General features: G+C 31.4%; 1 long non-coding RNA gene across 1 annotated transcript; it reads left to right on the top strand.

Annotated features, from left to right (window-relative positions):
• Positions 1-8,769: 8,769 nt before the first annotated feature.
• LOC115960142 lies at positions 8,770-10,307 on the top strand. Its single transcript, XR_004085098.1, has 2 exons — positions 8,770-9,595; positions 10,021-10,307. It is a non-coding gene; the product is annotated as an uncharacterized LOC115960142 (long non-coding RNA).
• Positions 10,308-19,622: the final 9,315 nt, after the last annotated feature.

The following is a 19,622-nucleotide window of genomic DNA, read 5'->3' as shown; positions in this document are numbered from 1 at the left end:
CCTTAACTTCAATTCATTTTTTTAACTTAAATTTATCTTTCAAGTTAACTAAATTTTATCCTTAAATTACGAAAATATATGTCAATTTCATCCTTCTGTCTAGTACCATTAAATATAATTGTCGTTAACCTCCCTATATGTCAATGTGATCCTCATGAGGTTATTTTGTTTCAAAACAATTTTCAATGCTAAGAGAAGTTACCAAAATTTTCTTTTAAATAAAATATTAAATTTGTTATTTTTAAATAATTTCTTCTCTCTCTATTTTTATCTCTTCTCACAGCTCTTTTCTCTCACGCTTCTTCCCTCTCTCTCATCTTGGGTGTGGATTGGTCTTAAAGTCTTAAGTCTTAAATGCTTTCATGCCCTGAAACGTGGGCTTACAAGTTTGTTTCTAGCATGATTGGGCTCAGATTGTGGGTAGCCAGTGGTTTGCTATGTACTCAATGAGGATGATTGGGCTAGGCTCTATTTTGGGCTGGGACGGCAATACCTCGACCTGGTTGGCTCTACAACCATGTTTTTTAGGTATTTTATGTATAATTTTTATCAAAATCTTGTCTACAAAATTCTGAAATTAGTCCAATCTAGCCAAGCCTATATATAGTGCCAAAGAACTGTCTATCTAAAAGATGCCAACAGGCAATTAGAGTTTCATTGATAAGCAACAAAATGAAATTATTGCAACATTAGTTAGTTCATCAAGATTCAAAGAATTTATTTGAACCGAAGAACTCAAAAGCAATTAAAAAAAATGAGGGTCTCAAGTTTCTAAAAGAGATATCTGTTAGAGTAAAAGTTCAAGAGCCAAAAAATCACTTGTATTGTCTAGGGTTAATGTTCTAGCACCACAGTACTAAATACTGCATGTTATACTATAGTACACCAAGTTCTTAGGCTTATATAGTAATGCTAGGATACATCCACATCGATACTCTATTTGCATGTCAACTCTTAATTGAATTTCAACATCTTTAAATACATGTGGTGGACTCATGTGAAAGTGTTAAAATCTAATCAAAAGTTAACACATAAATAAAATGAATTTTGGTGTGAGAAAAAGTGTCTCTAGCATTACTCAAAAGGCCTCCTACATACATTTTAGATATATAAAAGGATTACGACCATTCAATCTTTTTATGATATCAAAGCCTTAGTTTTGAGAACCATCCTCCACCTTTTAGGTGTCCCCTTCTAGCGATCGATGCTGCCCAGTTCAAGTCAGCAGCCACACCATTTGAAATATGAGTACATGAAACAAATGCCATCAGAACTACCCAAAAAAAACTCCATAGCACACGCCGCACTGGCGAGAAGTTATGTTCGCTTCGCCACCCACCACTCATGCCATTGGCAAAGTTCAAGCACTTTCACATGCCTGGCACTGCCCACACACCAATCATCGTTTTTCCATACACACAAGCTACATTTGCCCTAGCCATGTCATATGATGCGTTAGAAGATAACAACAGCACACCACAATATCACCTCATGCCACATCGCATGTTGTCTGGTAGTAGTTAACTTTTGACTAGTAGGCCTTCCCTATTGTAGTTTTTCATACTGATTTAAAAAATTTCATCTAATTTTGACGTTTCTAAAGGCGCAAAATGATGTCACTCACTCCATTCAAGTGGAGGAATTTATATATATATAGACTTAGAAAATTTCATTGTCGAATATTATGACACAATTTAACAAAATGAAAAAACTATACTGTCAAGAAAAGTATTAAAATTAAGTCAAGTTGAAGTATATTTATACAAACATAAAAAAAGAAACATTTAATAGATTTAATTATATAAAAAAATGCATATTTTTCAAAGTATTTTTGTTTCGTACGGTAAACGAGAGTTTTTTTTTTTTTTTTGGGTAAATTATGAATATACATATAATATGCATATTTTGTTATGGATTTAAGATAAGAAATAAATTAAATTGTCCGAAGCTTTAAAAATCACTTCTAAAATTGGGCCAATTAAAGTAAATGTTTGGCGTAAATTAATAGCGAAGTTTGATTCCAGTAAATTGGTAACATTGTCAAGGCACTAGCTTTCTACACATGAATATTAAGAAATTTGCAATTGATAATCACTACAAGAAAAACAAGCAGTTGCGGCGCACCTATTGCGGCGGGTGCGAAAACCGCCGCTATATGTCTCCTATTGCGGCGCATTTTTGGCCCGCCGCTATATATGAGATTTATTGCGGCGCTTTTTGTGACCGCCGCTATAGGTAGGGTTTTTTGCGGCGCCCAACAGCGGCGGGACATAAAAACGCCGCAATAGACTTGTTTTAGCGGCGCTAACAGAGCTATAGCGGCGCTCCAAAACCCCGCCGCAATAGGGGTCCTTTTTGCAGCGGGTTGGACCGCCGCAACAGACCTTTAAATTTCCAACCCCAAAATTTGTCTCCTTTTTTTCGCCTTCCTACTTAAAGATCAAATGGTAAATTACATCCGATTGACATGAAAATTGGCATGCATGTTAAAAACATATAGAAAATGTGATCCAACGGTTGGATTTTCAAAATATGAATTCAAAAATAAGTTATTGGTTGGTGTAACATTTTTTAGAATTAAATCAAGTGTAACTTGAACCTAACCCTATATTTCTTAATTCAATGTGAATTTTGACAAATCTACCATTAGATTACATTATCTTCATATATTTTTCATACTTACAAAATTTTAAGGTGATCAAAGATTAATAGTCTTTAAATTCAAGTTCTTGCAGTTTAAAATAACGCATAAAAGATGAGTTTAAAGATCAAATGGTAAATTACATCCGATTGGCATGAAAATTGGCATGCATGTTAAGAACATATAGAAAATGTGATCCAACGGTTGGATTTTCAAAATATGAATTCAACAATAAGTTATTGGTTAGTGTAACATTTTTTAGAGTTACATCAAGTGTAACTTAAACCCAACCCCACATTTCTTAATTCGATTTGAATTTTGACAAATCTACCGTTAGATTACATTATGTTCATATATTTTTCATACTTAAAAAATTTCAAGGTGATCAAAGATTAATAGTCATGACATTAATCAATTGTTTAAATTCAAGTTTTTGTAGTTTAAAAAAACGCATAAAAGATGAGTTTAAAGATCAAATGGTAAATTACATTTGATTGGCATGAAAATTGGCATTCTCTCAACAACATATAGAAAATGTGATCCAAGGTTGGATTTTCAAAATACGAATTCAACAATAAGTTATTGGTTGGTGTAACATTTTTTAGAGTTAAATCACATGTAACTTGAACCCAACACTATATTTCTTAATTCGATGTGAATTTTGACAAATCTACCGTTAGATTACATTATCTTCATATATTTTTTATGTTTACAAAATTTCAAGGTGATCAAAGATTAAAAGTCATGTTATCAATCAATTGTTTAAATTCAAGTTCTTGTAATTTAAAATAACGCATAAAAGATGAATTTAAAGATCAAATGGTAAATTACATCCGATTGGCATGAAAATTGGCATGCATGTTAAAAAAATATAGAAAATGTAATCCAACGGTTGGCTTTCAAAATATGAATTCAACAATAAGTTATTGATTAGTGTAACATTTTTTAGAGTTACATCAAGTGTAACTTGAACTCAACTACACATTTTTTAATTCGATGTGAATTTTGACAAATCTACCGTTAGATTACATTATCTTCATATATTTTTCATTCTTAAAAAATTTCAAGGTGATCAAAAATTAATAACCATGTCATCAATCAATTGTTTAAATTCAAGTTTTTGTAGTTTAAAATAACGCATAAAATATGAGTTTAAAGATCCAATGGTAAATTACATACGATTGGCATGAAAATTGGCATGCATGTTAAGAATATATAGAAAATGTGATCCAACGGTTGGATTTTTAAAATATGAATTCAACAATAAGTTATTGGTTGGTGTAACATTTTTTAGAGTTATATCACGTGTAACTTGAACCCAACTCTATATTTCTTAATTCGATGTGAATTTTGAAAAATCTACCATTAGATTACATTATATTCATATATTTTTCATGTTTACAAAATTTCAAGGTGATCAAAGATTAATAGTCATGTCATCAATCAATTGTTTAAATTCAAGTTCTTGTAGTTTAAAATAATGCATAAAAGATGAATTTAAAGATCAAATGACAAATTATATCCAATTGGCATGAAAATTGGCATGCGCGTTAAGAACATATAGGAAATGTGATCTAACGGTTGGATTTTTAAAATATGAATTCAACAATAAGTTATTGGTTGATGTAACAGTTTTTAGAATTACATCACGTGTAACTTGAACCCAGCCCTATATTTCTTAGTTCGTTGTGAATTTTGACAAATCTACCATTAGATTACATTATCTTCATATATTTTTCATGCTTAAAAAATTTCAAGATGATCAAAGATTAATAGCCATGTTATCAATCAATTGTTTAAATTCAAATTTTTGTAGTTTAAAATAACGCATAAAAGTTGAGTTTAAAGATTATATGGTAAATTACATCCGATTGGCATGAAAATTGGCATGCATGTTAAGAACATATAAAAAATGTGATCCAATGGTTGGATTTTCAAAATATGAATTCAACAATAAGTTATTGGTTAGTGTAACATTTTTTAGACTTACATTAAATGTAACTTGAACCCAACCCCACATTTCTTAATTCGATGTGAATTTTGACAAATTTACCGTTAGATTACATTATCTTCATATATTTTTCATGCTTAAAAAATTTCAAGGTGATCAAAAATTAATAGTCATGTCATCAATCAATTGTTTAAATTCAAGTTTTTGTAGTTTAAAATAACGCATAAAATATGAGTTTAAAGAGAAAATGGCAAATTACATCCGATTGGCATGCATGTTAAGAATATATAGAAAATGTGATCCAACGGTTGGATTTTTAATATATGAATTCAACAATAAGTTATTGGTTGGTGTAACATTTTTTAGAGTTATATCACGTATAACTTGAACCCAACCCTATATTTCTTAATTCAATGTGAATTTTGATAATTCTACCGTTAGATTACATTATCTTCATATATTTTTCATACATACAAAATTTCAAGGTGATAAAAGATTAATAATCATGTCATCAATCAATTGTTTAAATTCATGTTTTTGTAGTTTAAAATAGCACATAAAAGATGAGTTAAAGATCAAGTGGTAAATCACATCTGATTGGCATGAAAATTGGTATGCATGTTAAGAACATACAAACATGTAATCCAACGGTTAGATATTTAAAATATGAATTCAATTATAAGTTATTGTTTAGTGTAACATTTTTTAGAGTTACATTTAGTGTAACTTGAACCCAACCCTATACTTCTTAATTCGATGTGAATTTTGACAAATCTACTGTTAGATTACATTATCTTCATATATTTTTCATGCTTAAAAATTTTTAAGGTGATCAAAGATTAATAGGCATGTCATCAATCAATTGTTTAAATTCAAGTTTTTGTAGTTTAAAATAACGCATAAAAGATGAGTTTAAAGATTAAGTGGTAAATTACATCTGATTGGCATGAAAATTGGTATGCATGTTAAGAACATATAGAACATGTAATCCAACGGTTGGATATTTAAAATATGAATTCAATTATAAGTTATTGTTTAGTGTAACATTTTTTAGAGTTACTTCTAGTATAACTTGAACCCAACCCTAGACTTCTTAATTCGATGTGAATTTTGATAAATCTACCGTTAGATTACATTATTTTCATATATTTTTTATGCTTAAAAAATTTTAAGGTGATCAAAGATTAATAGGCATGTCATCAATCAATTGTTTAAATTCAAGTTTTTGTAATTTAAAATAACGCATAAAAGATAAGTTTAAAGATCAAGTGGTAAATTACATCTAATTGGTATGAAAATTGGTATGCATGTTAAGAACATATAGAACATATAATCCAATGATTGGATTTTCAAAATATGAATAATATAATAAATTATTAGTTCGTGAAACATTTTTTAGAGTTAGATCAAGTGTAACTTGAACCCAACTCTATATTTCTTAATTCAATGTGAATTTTGACAATTCTACCGTTAGATTACATTATCTTCATATATTTTTTTCATGCTTACAAAATTTCAAGGTGATCAAAGATTAATAGCTATGTCATAAATCAATTGTTTAAATTTAAGTTTTTGTAGTTTAAAATAACGCATAAAAGATAAGTTTAAAGATCAAGTGGTAAATTACATCTAATTGGCATGAAAATTGGTATGCATGTTAAGAACATATAGAACATGTAATCCAATGATTGGATTTTCAAAATATGAATAATATAATAAGTTATTGGTTCGTGAAACATTTTTTAGAGTTAGATCAAGTGTAACTTGAACCCAACTCTCTATTTCTTAATTCAATGTGAATTTTGACAATTCTACCGTTAGATTACATTATCTTCATATATTTTTTTCATGCTTACAAAATTTCAAGGTGATCAAAGATTAATAGCTATGTCATAAATCAATTGTTTAAATTTAAGTTTTTGTAGTTTAAAATAACGCATAAAAGATAAGTTTAAAGATCAAGTGGTAAATTACATCTAATTGGCATGAAAATTGGTATGCATGTTAAGAACATATAGAACATGTAATCCAATGATTGGATTTTCAAAATATGAATAATATAATAAGTTATTGGTTCGTGAAACATTTTTTAGAGTTAGATCAAGTGTAACTTGAACCCAACTCTATATTTCTTAATTCAATGTGAATTTTGACAATTCTACCGTTAGATTACATTATCTTCATATATTTTTTTCATGCTTACAAAATTTCAAGGTGATCAAAGATTAATAGCTATGTCATAAATCAATTGTTTAAATTTAAGTTTTTGTAGTTTAAAATAACGCATAAAAGATAAGTTTAAAGATCAAGTGGTAAATTACATCTAATTGGCATGAAAATTGGTATGCATGTTAAGAACATATAGAACATGTAATCCAATGATTGGATTTTCAAAATATGAATAATATAATAAGTTATTGGTTCGTGAAACATTTTTTAGAGTTAGATCAAGTGTAACTTGAACCCAACTCTATATTTCTTAATTCAATGTGAATTTTGACAATTCTACCGTTAGATTACATTATCTTCATATATTTTTTTCATGCTTACAAAATTTCAAGATGATCAAAGATTAATAGCTATGTCATAAATCAATTGTTTAAATTTAAGTTTTTGTAGTTTAAAATAACTCATAAAAGATGAGTTTGATGATCAAATGGTAAATTACATCCGATTGACATGAAAATTTGCATGCATGTTAAGAACTTATAGAAAATGTGATCCAACGGTTGGATTTTAAAAATATGAACTCAACAATAAGTTATTGGTTGGTGTAACATTTTTTAAAGTTATATCAATTGTAACTTGAACCCAACCCTATATTTCTTAATTCAATGTGAATTTTGACAAATATGCCGTTATATTACATTATCTTCATATATTTTTCATGCTTACAAGAATGAACCTTTCATTATACTCTTCAAATCCATCGGCTAGATTTCAAATCTAAGAATGGCACGTGATGGGCATGTGTTGTGTACTTATATGGCTATATATATTCACTCAGTCTGACCATCCAATTAGTCATATTATTTTTTGTTTAAAAGTAATCGTAGTTTTTTTTTTTGGAAAAGTAAACGTAGTTAGTCACATATTAAAATTCTTATATAAATTTAATATATAATATCTATGATCATTTTTTTTTTAATTTTTAATAAGATAAAACGTTTGATAATTTTTGTTGTGTGGTTTTTTTTTTTTTTTTTTTTTTGAGAACATTGTGTGGTGATTTTTATTGAGTATATGTGATTGTTTTTTGTTTTTAAATTTTATTTCATATCTCATTAATATTAGATTTTTAATATTTTCCGCTCATTAACTCAGTTAGATATATAGATGTGTTTGATTATTGTACAATTACAAAATGCATGACAAAATGGTAATTGCTAGTCAAAAATGGTAATTGATTTACTATAATAATTTATATATTTATTATTAAATTTTATATAAAATAAAAAATATATAATTTATATAAATTATTATAATATATATCATTTATATAATAATTATTATATATATTTAAAATTTTAAAAAATATATATATATATATATTTTTTTTTTTATGTAACATTTGCGTATACTCGCATCACTAGCTTAGTGGTGTGCAGCACGTGTTTTGCCCAAATGGTCTCTAGTTCGAGACTTGACTTTGCTTATAATTTTTTTTAAAATTTTAAAACTCTTATTTCAGATTTTAAAACCCTAGCAATAGCATCATATAAATACGTCTTTTCTTTTCTCCCAGCCGCCCCCTTCCCCAAATTCTTCTCTTCCTCCAGACCCGTCGCCCTCCCCAAATTTTTTTTCTCTCTTCAAGAGACGCCAATAAGTTTGGCCCCCTTTTGCAATCTAATCCTTTTGTTTTTCTTTTCTTTGTCTTTATCTTGCAATCTAATTTTTTTTTAAAAGAAAAAAGAAAAAAAAAGAGAGAAAGATTTAAAGATGGTGGAATAATCGACCTCGATTCGATTTCGCTGCTCGGCGGCTTGTTGATGTCTCTTCCTGTCGATTGAGAGAGAGGCTGAATAAGATTATGGCTTCGAACTATTTCACTACCTCGCCGGAAATGAAGGCTCCGGGGGAAGTTGCAGCTGGAAATTACGCCTCTTTCCAGGTACCGATCACAGGGCCAACACAAGTGGAAGGTTCAGTTGCTCAGATCCAGCATCAGGTATAACTTTTTAATGATTTCGGTTTTGTTTTCTGCTTTTTGGATTTTGATATCGATAAATTTGCCTTTTTGTTATGGCTGCATTGTGTTTGGTCTTGTATTACTCGTTATGATATAGATTTGCGCATTGCTTTATTCGATGACTTGCATTGTAGTCTTAATATGAGAAACTTTGTTGAGGAATTGGTGGAATAATGTATTTTAGTGGTTGGCGTTTTACTCTGTAAATGTGAACAATATTTGATTTTTCTAGAAGCTTAAGATGATTTGATTGGGTTACACTAAAGTGATAATAGTAATGTGACTGCGCGTATCTTTTTATGTGCTTAAGATGTGTTGGGAGTTGATAATTAGCACTCACATTGCTAGAATCTACTGACAGTGAAAAAAGAAATTTTGGTAGCTAGTTCCCATTTGTGCAGTAACCTATGGATTGTAGAAACAGTGAATGGGTTTTTTTTTTTTTACTTATTATATATGAATGTGTAATGGAGTGTATTAATTTTTGGTAATATATGAAACACAAAGGCCTTGAAATAACTATAAGCTGGTCAATATAAACCTTTCTCATTTCTGTATTATATAAATAGGTTTCTAGTTCCTACATTGAATACTGGGAGATGGGCATTAAAGTTTACCATTACATTACATGCATAGACATGTGATTTTGTGAAGCTGTTATGTTAAAGCCCATAGATTTTCAATCTTAAAAAAAGATCTAATTTCTTTGTCTTTGTCTCTATCTCCGCTTACGGCGACACCAACCGCATCAACTCCACCGTCCAACAAGCTCTCTCCTCCACCGGCATCTCCCTCAACCACGTCCCCACCGGTAACCCTTTTCAACTCACTGAATTTTTTTTTTTAATTTTTTAAATTTATTACTTCTAGATCTTAGATTAGATCTAGTGTTAATTGTAAATATATATATATATATATATATATATATATTTATATATATTTATATATTTATTTAGGGGTGAAAGATGCAAGTGATAAGAAGGTGTAGTGGTACTAGTAGTAGACTTGTTCTACGGTTTTTATTAATGTCAAACCTGGAAAGATCATATAGAGAGTAATGGAAGTTATAGAAGGTGATAAAAATCTACTAATGTGAGCATCGACTTTTGAATAAGGCATGGGGATAATACAATAGAAGGTGATTATTAACTTGGTTTATTTAAGGGACTAGTAAGAGGTCTTTTGAAGTTGTTTATGTTTTCTTGGTTTATTTATTTTGGTTGTGTTGTGTTGCAGTTATCAACTTGAAGCTCTAGAGATGGCAATCAAGAAGAACACTATAGTGTTCTTGGAGACTGGCTCTGGCAAGACTCTGATTGCCATTATGCTTCTGCGCAGCTTTGCCTATCTTCTCCGCAAACCTTCGCCTTTCATTGCAGTCTTCTTAGTTCCCCAAGTTGTGTTGGTCCCTCAAGTATGCCAACTGTTAACTTCCTCTCTTTCTCATTGTATACATAATCACATGTATGTAATAGGCATATGTAATTGTTTATGCATTTAAGGTATTAGGTTTTTTATTTAAATGGGATTCATCACATGTAGGGATCAATAAATGCCTTGAAAGTATTGGGTTTTAATGGAATGAATCACATTTTTCTTTTAAAGTTGTTAGAGATAGGTGTTAACAGATAAAAGATGCACTTGCAATTTAACAAAAGAAGACAAAATATTATGCACTGCCAGTACCATTCTTGTTTCATTTCTAATGTTGGGTAGCATTGAAAACAAAAAATTGCAGTTTGTTTTGGTTCTTGAAAATTTTGAACTTGATGCGTCCCATGCATATCTATGGCATTGATATGGAAGTTTGAATTTTTAGATTTGGGATTCAGGTTTAAATTGAAAAGTAAACTTTTGTTTCCTATTCATTTTTTAGCAGTGAAGTTAGATATGGATACTGACGCTGAAATTAAGAAGTTTACCATTCTCATTCACATTATAACATGGACTTGAAATTATGGAATTGTGAGACAGCATCTGTTGAAGAAAAAAATATATTGAATCTTTTTAAAACCTTCTCCATCTCTTTATTATTAGCAAGCTAATTCAATTGTTACAATAGAAGGTGATTATTTTCTTGTAATAATTGGTGGTGGAATGGTTTTGTGGTTTATTGTTGTCTCTTTGCTTGTCCATTTTTCTAGAAGTAAAGAACACTTTGAAATTTCAAGGTAAATTGAATGACTGAACAAGAAGTTATATTTTATTTTTTTATTATTATATATATATATTTTTCTTTTGTTAGTTTTATGATGATGGTTATAGATAATGTTATGTATTTAATAATATATTTCTATGTTAATATAATGTTAGTTTTGAGACAATTGTGGTGTTATCTGCTTTAAATTTGTGGTTTTTCTTAGTGCAGCTAAAATTATTATTACAGGATTTATTTGTAATAGAAATGTGGTTTTGAAACCCATTAGAAAAGGAAAAAAAAAAAAAAAAAGACCTATAGCGGCGGGCAAAAACCGTTGCTAAAGGTGCACATTTTATGTTTTAAATGATTCCCTATTGCGGCGGCGTATGCTCGCCGCTAAAGGTAGACACCAATAGCGGCGGGCATGACCCCGCCGCTAAAAGCCAATGCCACGAATTCTGAACACGTATGGCGGCGGTTTTATGCCCGCCACAATAAACCTTCACCCGCCGCTAAAAGGTACATCTATAGCGGCGCTTTTTTGGGCTTTAGCGGCGGTTTTGGCCCGCCGCAATAGCCTGTTTTTCTTGTAGTGAATGAGAGATAATTAAGTTTAGTTTTTCTTTATCAAACTTAACAAGTTTATCTCCTACTCATAAAGCGTCACTTTTCAATAAGTCAGTTATATATTAATTCTCAAAAAAAAAAAATATTGATATTCGATAGCTTAAAAATAAATGAGTTTAGCCAAGAGTCTTATGAAGGGAAAATTATTGTGTACTCCTCAAATACTATAAATGCGTACTCTCTCTTCTCATATGAATTGTGGGTCCCACTAATTAAATTCATGATGAGACCTACCATTCATGTGAAAGGGAGGAGTACGCATTTATGATACTCTAGGTGTACCTAATAATTTTCCCTTATGAAGTTATAATTTAATTAATGGCATTGACTAGTTTCTTTTAGGCAGAAATCACATTTTCGTCCCTACATTTTCAGGCGATTCCCACTTTGATTCCTAAATTTTATTTTTACAGCTTTTAGTCCATTTCCTGAAAAACGCTTCCCGTTTTGGTCCCTATTGTTACATCAGAGACGAAAAATGCACACATGACAAACCACAGAATTAAAAAAATATTAAAAATATTTTATTTTATTTTATTTTAAAATAAAATAAAATAAAATTTTAGTTATCAATAATTTTAAAATAAAAATATTAAAAATTTTAGTTAAAAATAATTGTCCTTCATGTTCTTCCCCCAAAAACACGGTTGCCTAGAAAATAAGAAATTCAAGATTTTCTTCTCTTTTATTTCATTTTCTTAGCATCCAAACAAGCAAAAACATATATAAAACCATGATCAAACTCAGATACTCTAACACAATCAACTAACAAAACCCAAACCACTTAAGTAGTCCCACATATTATTATCAACCCAGAGTTAGTGAAATGAGGACATTGAGCCAGACATCGGTGAGGACTAGACATTGGGTGTTTGTTTTTGCATCTTTCATTACAAGAAGGTGAATCTTAATGATGAATCATAGAGTTACGCTACCAAAATCCAAAGAGATTTTTTATAAGTCGGTTCTCCCTTCATCAGCTCCGCTCATCACCGCCAGAGGTCGGTTCTCTGGCCTCCAGCGGTGCAGTTCCTGGACTCGGTTCTATGTGGTGCATTGGTAGATCAGCGTCCACACTACAAAGTGACACCCACAACCACAGATTGACACCCTCAAATCCAAAAAAAGGCAGATCAACACCCACAATCATACACCTAAATATCTACACCCACAAATTGAGACCCAGTAACCCACAAAGATCAAAACCCACAAAACAGAGAAAACTTAGCTGAGATTGAAGCTTATGAGTGTTGGGTATCGAAGATCCAAGTTTGAGGGGAGAGAAGAGATTGATGGCGGCGGCGGTTAGGGTTTGGTGAGAGAAGGGATCAATTCAGTTTTGCTTTGGTTTGGTTTTTGTATTTCGTCTTTGACGACTTCTAGAGGCCATTTTCTTTGAAACTTAAAGACAAATTTCGTTTGAGTTTTGTTAGTTGATTGTGTTAGAGTATTTGAGTTTGATCATGGTTTTGTATATGTTTTTGCTTGTTTGGATGCTAAAAAAATGAAATAAAAGAGAAGAAAATCTTGAATTTCTTATTTTCTGGGCAACCATGTTCTTGGGGGAAGAACATGAAGAATAATTATTTTTAACTAAAATTTTTAATTATTTTATTTTAAAATTATTGATAACTAAAATTTTATTTTATTTTAAAATAAAATAAAATATTTTTAATATTTTTTAATTCTGCCGTTTGTCACGTGTGCATTTTCCGCCTCTAATGTAACGATAAAGACCAAAACGGGAAGCGTTTTTTAAGATAGGGACTAAAAGCAGTAAAAATAAAATCTAGAGACTAAAGTGAGAATTGCCTAAAAATGTAGGAACGAAAATATGATTTCCGCCTTTCTTTTACGAAGAGAATCAGAACTCAAATCTTTCATCCCACTACTAAAATAATTGAATTAAATATATATATATATATATATATATATATATATATATATATGATGTAACTTGCTTACAAGTTACAACATTTTCTATTCTAATTTAATTGATTACATGCAGTTGGTCGGAAAGTCATGGCAGCTGAGAAGTCTAAGTTAGGCACCCGAAGCACATATGAATGCAAACGTGCTTACTAACTGAAAAGGGTAACTGTCAAACAATGGAAAATTCTTTTTATACATGTCTCCTCTCATTGTTTGATTGTTTATATTGGGAGATGTAGGATTTTGAACGAACTTAATATAATCTTATTCGAACTGTTGTACAACTGTTTAGTTTTATATTACATGTCCGTCTTTTGAACCTTAAAAAAAAAAAAAAAAAAAAAAAAAAAAAAAAAAAAAAAAAAAACTAAAAATTTTCTTACATTACATCACAAGTGCAATACCTGATGCAATTATAATCAATGGTTGAGATTGAAAATTGAAAAAACAACTTTCAATTTCAACCATTAAATAAAATAAATTAAAGGGGAGTTAAAAAATTAAAGTTAAAAAGTAAAAAATGTATAAAAAAAAAAAAAAATTGTGAGAGAAAGTGGGTGAATTGCATCAGGTGCAATATATTGCACCTGATCTTAATCCCACAGGTAATATATATATATATATATATATATATATATATATGACACAAGACTTTTTGTGCCACTCAAAATGGTTCTCAAAATATTCAAAAAAATGGGTATATGCTGATATCTTTTTCATGAACTCTTGCCATTTTGTATACACTTCTATCTTTTGTTCCTTGGTATGGTTTGCCTTATGGGCTTCTCTTTTGACTTTGTTAGCTATATATATATTCCTCTTAACATAGGACATTAAAATCTTAAACCCACCTACTTGCATTAGAAAATTATGCAAATTTAAATCTTGCCTTATATTTTAGTGATGCAAATTTACCTTATATTTGGAAATCAGATTCTCATGTATCAACATCTTCCAAGTTTGAACCTTTAATACAATCATTTTTAGTAAGTCACTTGTTAGAGATTCAAAATAACTGGTTTATGAGAGATTTACATCATTTACTTCTCTCGCAAACTAGTGGCAATTGGCAGAATCCTAATCATTGACCATAAAATCAATCAATACTGAATTAACCAAATATCTCTTTTAGTCTTGTTTAAAGGACCTAAAATTACCTTTGAACTCTTTAGTTCAAGTGGTCTAAGTATTGTGGGTTCCATTAGTTCAACTAATAAAACATTTGATGGTTGAATAAGAGATCTAGGGTTCAATCCTCACTTACACCAAAAATCGATTGGTGTCTTAGTCTGATAATAAAGAGTTATTATTAAGAGCGGATGTCAAAAGTTAAAACTCTCTAAAAAAAGAAAAAAGAAAAAAAAGTGGTCTAAGTATTAAAGAGTTTGGGGGTTGAAGGGGGAGTAGGGAGTTCGGGTAATAGTAGAATATATATATATATAAAGACCTAGAATTAACCTATCTTTAACATTTTTGGGTGGATGTTGTTATTTGTTAATTTTATGCGGTTTTGTAACACAAAATAAATATATAATAGCCTAAAAAACAAAACAAAAAAAAAAAAAAACTTGAAATAAGGTTTAAGTAGTTGTACATAATTGAGGAATCCAGGAAGTGGAAGCTACGAGGAGATATCCTAAGTGGACGACTATGTACAGAGTGAGAAAAAGAGACCATTGAACCCATGATCTGCAAGTGCCAGCCAATCTAACCAAAAATATCACCTAGTGTCAGTATAGTACCACTCCTTTACTCTTCAACGCTCTCACTTTGGTGGACCCCTGCACCGCATTTCTAAAGCTGGCAAGATCAACAAAATTCACTATAATAATATATATAAATTCCAATATTGCTGCTCTTGTACCGTACTACTCCTTCTATTATTGAAAGTTTAGAGCATTAGAATTGAAGAATGCTAATGCCATATTTAAGGCATTTTTAGCATTTCATAGCTAAAAAATATTTGCATCAAAAAATGGTATACCTCACTATTGCAAATTTTTTTGCAATAGTGCTACAGTACAATTCTAAACTTAGAATTGTACTATAGCACTATGCTAAAAATATATATATATATTTTATTCCACCCCTTAGCTGAAAAAAAGTGATGATGTGAAAGAAATAATAAAGAAAGATTAAAAAAATAACATTTTAATGAAAAAGTAAAATAATAGAGTTTTTGGATATAGGGTGTATTGTAAAATGGTATGGTATAATTGATAAAGTAGTTTTTTGGATGGTAAAATAGGATAGAGTAACATTCTTCAATGCTGATGCTCTTAGCATTGCTAATGCCATATTTAAGGACTTTTTGGCATTTTATGCCTCAAAACCGTTTGCATCAGATAATTGTAAACCCCATTATTGCAAAAAAATTTGTAATAGTGCTACAATACAATTCTAAAGTTAGAATTGTACTGTAGCAGTATTCTAAAAAAAAATATATATTTTATTCACATTTCCCCCGGAATTTCTTTCTCCTTTATCTCATTATTTCAGTTATCTTCTCTCTCTTCTTTCTCTGTTTCTCCATCTGCTCTCTCCTTTCTTCAGACCCAAACACCATTCTTCCTTATCTGTGGTTGCTCTTTTTTCTTTTTTGGGCGTGGGTGACGGCGTGAGTCAGTGGTGGTTGTGGTTTTTGGCGTGGGTCACTGTGGTGGTTGTGGGTTTTTTTTTTTTTTTTTTTTGGCTGTGACCAGTGCTTAAAGGGGTTGTGGGTCGTGGTTAGGTCAGGTGTTTGGGTCGTGGTTGGGTTGTGGCTGAAGTGGGTTGTTGGTCGTGGATCGGCGAAGCTTCACATGGCCTCTCTCTCATCTCTCATCGTGGATCGACGAGCTGGGTTTGGATCGGTGGGCTGGGATCGGTTAATGGTGGGTTTGAAACGGTGAATCTGTTGATCGGTGGGTGAATCGGTTGGGTTGATCATCGGTAGCTCCGATGACGACTCCGATGATGATTTTTTTTGAATGGGTTTACTCCAGTGGGTTTCAAATCGACTGGGTTTCAAATCGGCAGCGTGGGTTTCTAATTGGTGGCTTGGGTTTGCTAATCGGTGGCATGGGTGGTGGGTGTGGTGGCCGTTGTTTGCTCCAACTGGTTTGATGGTTTGTGTGTGTGGCTTTGTTAATGGTTTGTGTTTGTGTGTGGTTTTGTTGATGTTTTGATGGTTTGTGTTTGTGTGTGTGTGGCTCTGTGTGTGTGGTGATGGGTTTGGATAGGTTGATCAATGTATCATGGCTATGTGTGTGTGGCTCTGTGTGTTGAACCGATGCTAGAGGTTGAGGGAGAAAGAGAGGAAAAAAAATACTGTTGGAAAGCCCAGGAAAAAAAGTGACGGTTGGAAATTGGAAAGAAATAATAAAGAAAGATTAAAAAAATAATATTTTTAATAAAAATAGAGTTTTGGGATGCTGGAGGTATTGTAAAATGGGATGGTATAATGATAAAGTGACTTTTTGGAATGGTAAAATAGAGCAGAATTAGAATTTTCCAATGCTAATGCTCTTAAGTCTTTTTCTTCTCTAAAAGAAAAGGAAAATTGAATGCTAACATTTTTTTAAAATTTTTTAAATTTAATTATATGATAAATTGTAAATTACACTCTTAAAGTTTAGAGGTATTTAAATTTTACACCATAAAGTTTCAGAATTTGAATTTTACCAAAGTTTTGGGGTATTTGAATTTTATTCCCTAAAATTTAGGAGTGTTTAGATTTTACATTTCAAAATTTTGAAACATTAAGGTGTAAAATTCAAACACCTCCACATTTTAGAAGTAAAATCTAAATTTTGAAACGTCATGGTGTAAAATTCAAACACCCCTAAACTTTAGGAGTAAAATCAAAATTATGAAACTTCATTGTGGGGTCCGAAATCTGAGGTCCCAGCCCACTTTGTGTTAAGGGCCCAAAGCCCAGGCCGAGGAGCCCTACTGCCGAGGATGCGCAATGAAAGCTCCTTGAAGGCCCAAGGGTGTGGTCGAGGACGATCTCACGCTCAACACCTCACAAAACGCCTAAAGAAAAGGACAAACTCAGTACAAGAGCAGTACAAGGAAGAAAGCTGCCAACACCGTAATGTGGGGCCCTACGTCTGACAAGCCCATACTGCAGACCTTGCTATTTAACTTTTCCCAACCACCCCCAACCACTCTGATGCATGGATTGATAGGATGAGTCATTACCCCCAAAAAAAGGAAAAACTGACACGTAGACGAGAGACGAGAAGTAAACACTGGTATAAAAGGGGAAGAGAGCCAGGGGAGAAGGGGGGGGAGAACAAAAAGAAACTACAAAAAGAAGAATGGGAAGAATGTGATGCTCCTCGGACTAAGTCCGAGGAGTCAAACCCTTCAGGCTACATCGATGGAAAGCTTAGCTATTCAGGCCAAACCTACCTTTGTATGAGCTCCCATAAAATCAGGACCAGACCGCTGCCCGGCGACTAAGGGCAAGCCTTCCAAGCCCACTCTCTACAAATTATATTGTTTGGGCCTATTACACACGAACTCAATATCATTCTTGGGTCGTTAAAAATCGTGTCCCTACATTCATGATGTAAAATCTAAACACTTCCATAATTTAAGGATGTAAATTGCAATTTACACTAATTTTTTTTCTTTTTTTGGATAAAATTTACCCTTAATTTTAATAACAAGTCAAGGAGATTTGAGCCTAATTCTTCTTACAAAGAGATCAAGCTATGTCACTTTATAATTTTCAATTCTAAACTAAACTTTTATGAATGCTACAACTTGGTTGGTTGCTTGCTTGCTTCACTTATTTAATGGTCAGTATCATTGAAATTCGAGACTTGATCAGAATTTATTTTGGACTTGCCAATTGTGTTAAGTAAGATCTTTAAATCAATAATTAATCCAAATTGAGATTGAGACTAACCAACAATTACTTAAAAATTAAAAATTCTATAATAAAAAAACAAGCTTTTAATAGTTCAAGATTTGTGAGATTCACATCTTATGATTAGGGGTGTTTGTAATGCGATGCGATTTTGGACTATTTTTAGTATCGTACTTTGCGATACGGTTTAACCAAAACCATAATTGCACCGCACCTCATTTTTGCGGTCACATGTGCGGTGCGGTGTAATGTATAGTTTAGCCAAAACCATAACCACACCATGCCTCATTTTTGCAATTACATGTGCGGTGCAGTCGGTGTATAAAAATTTACCTACTATTATTCATGGAATTCTAAGCGATCTAACAACAAGAAGACATTATAAAACTCTCAAAAGTGAATGAAAGCAATTCAAAGTATCCATAAGGCACTGCAAGTAACATAAATTAACTTTGAAATCCAATAACACATAGTAAATATCTAAACCCAGATTCAGTACCAAACAAAAACAAAGAAAACCCACAAAAATTAAACTTAAGGGGCCGTTTGGTAACGTTGTTCTAGTAACGTTGTTTGTATTTTTTGGAAATACGTGTAGGTGAAAAAGTGTGTTTGAAAATACGTGTAATATTGTTTAAAAACTGAAAACAAGTGTTTAAACTCCAATAGATTAACTTTAAATATCTAACATAGCTACTACGTATTGAGTCCTGACCCATTACTACCAAGTGCCAATATACCAACAGCAACAATCAATAAAAAAAAAAAATATAATTAACAAGTTTGTCAATAGATTAACTTTAACAAAGAAAAACTTGAATTGAACACATAGAAAGATAAATACCGCAATAGTAGAAGCAACTAGTGCAAGTGAGTAGTCTAGTGGCAATTCAAGTGGAAGCGTGGTGGCTAGGGTCTGACTTCTGAGTGCTAAGAGAGTGATACAATTTTTTTTTTACTAATAAAACAGTTAGATATGGCTAGGGTATTAAATTATTAATATTTTGATATTTTGTTCTTATTATATATATAATATAATATAAAGTAAATAAATTAATTAATATATATAGAGGATGCGGTACGATTTGTGCGGTTTTTATATTATAAAACCACGTACTTACTATCCGGTGCAATTATGTTATCTTGCAAGTGATTTTGGTGCAATTTTTACTGTTGGTAAGGTTTGATGAACACCCCTACTGATGATAATGAGTGATAAACCTACCAAATACCAATGTCATGGTGTTGTGGTTTTCATTAGCAAGCAAGACTTAAAAG

The sequence above is a fragment of the Quercus lobata genome, chromosome 2, assembly GCF_001633185.2.
Source record: "Quercus lobata isolate SW786 chromosome 2, ValleyOak3.0 Primary Assembly, whole genome shotgun sequence".
Lineage (NCBI taxonomy): Eukaryota > Viridiplantae > Streptophyta > Magnoliopsida > Fagales > Fagaceae > Quercus > Quercus lobata.
The sequence above is the reverse complement of the archived record's forward strand: the minus strand, read 5'-3'. Positions and strand labels throughout refer to the sequence as shown.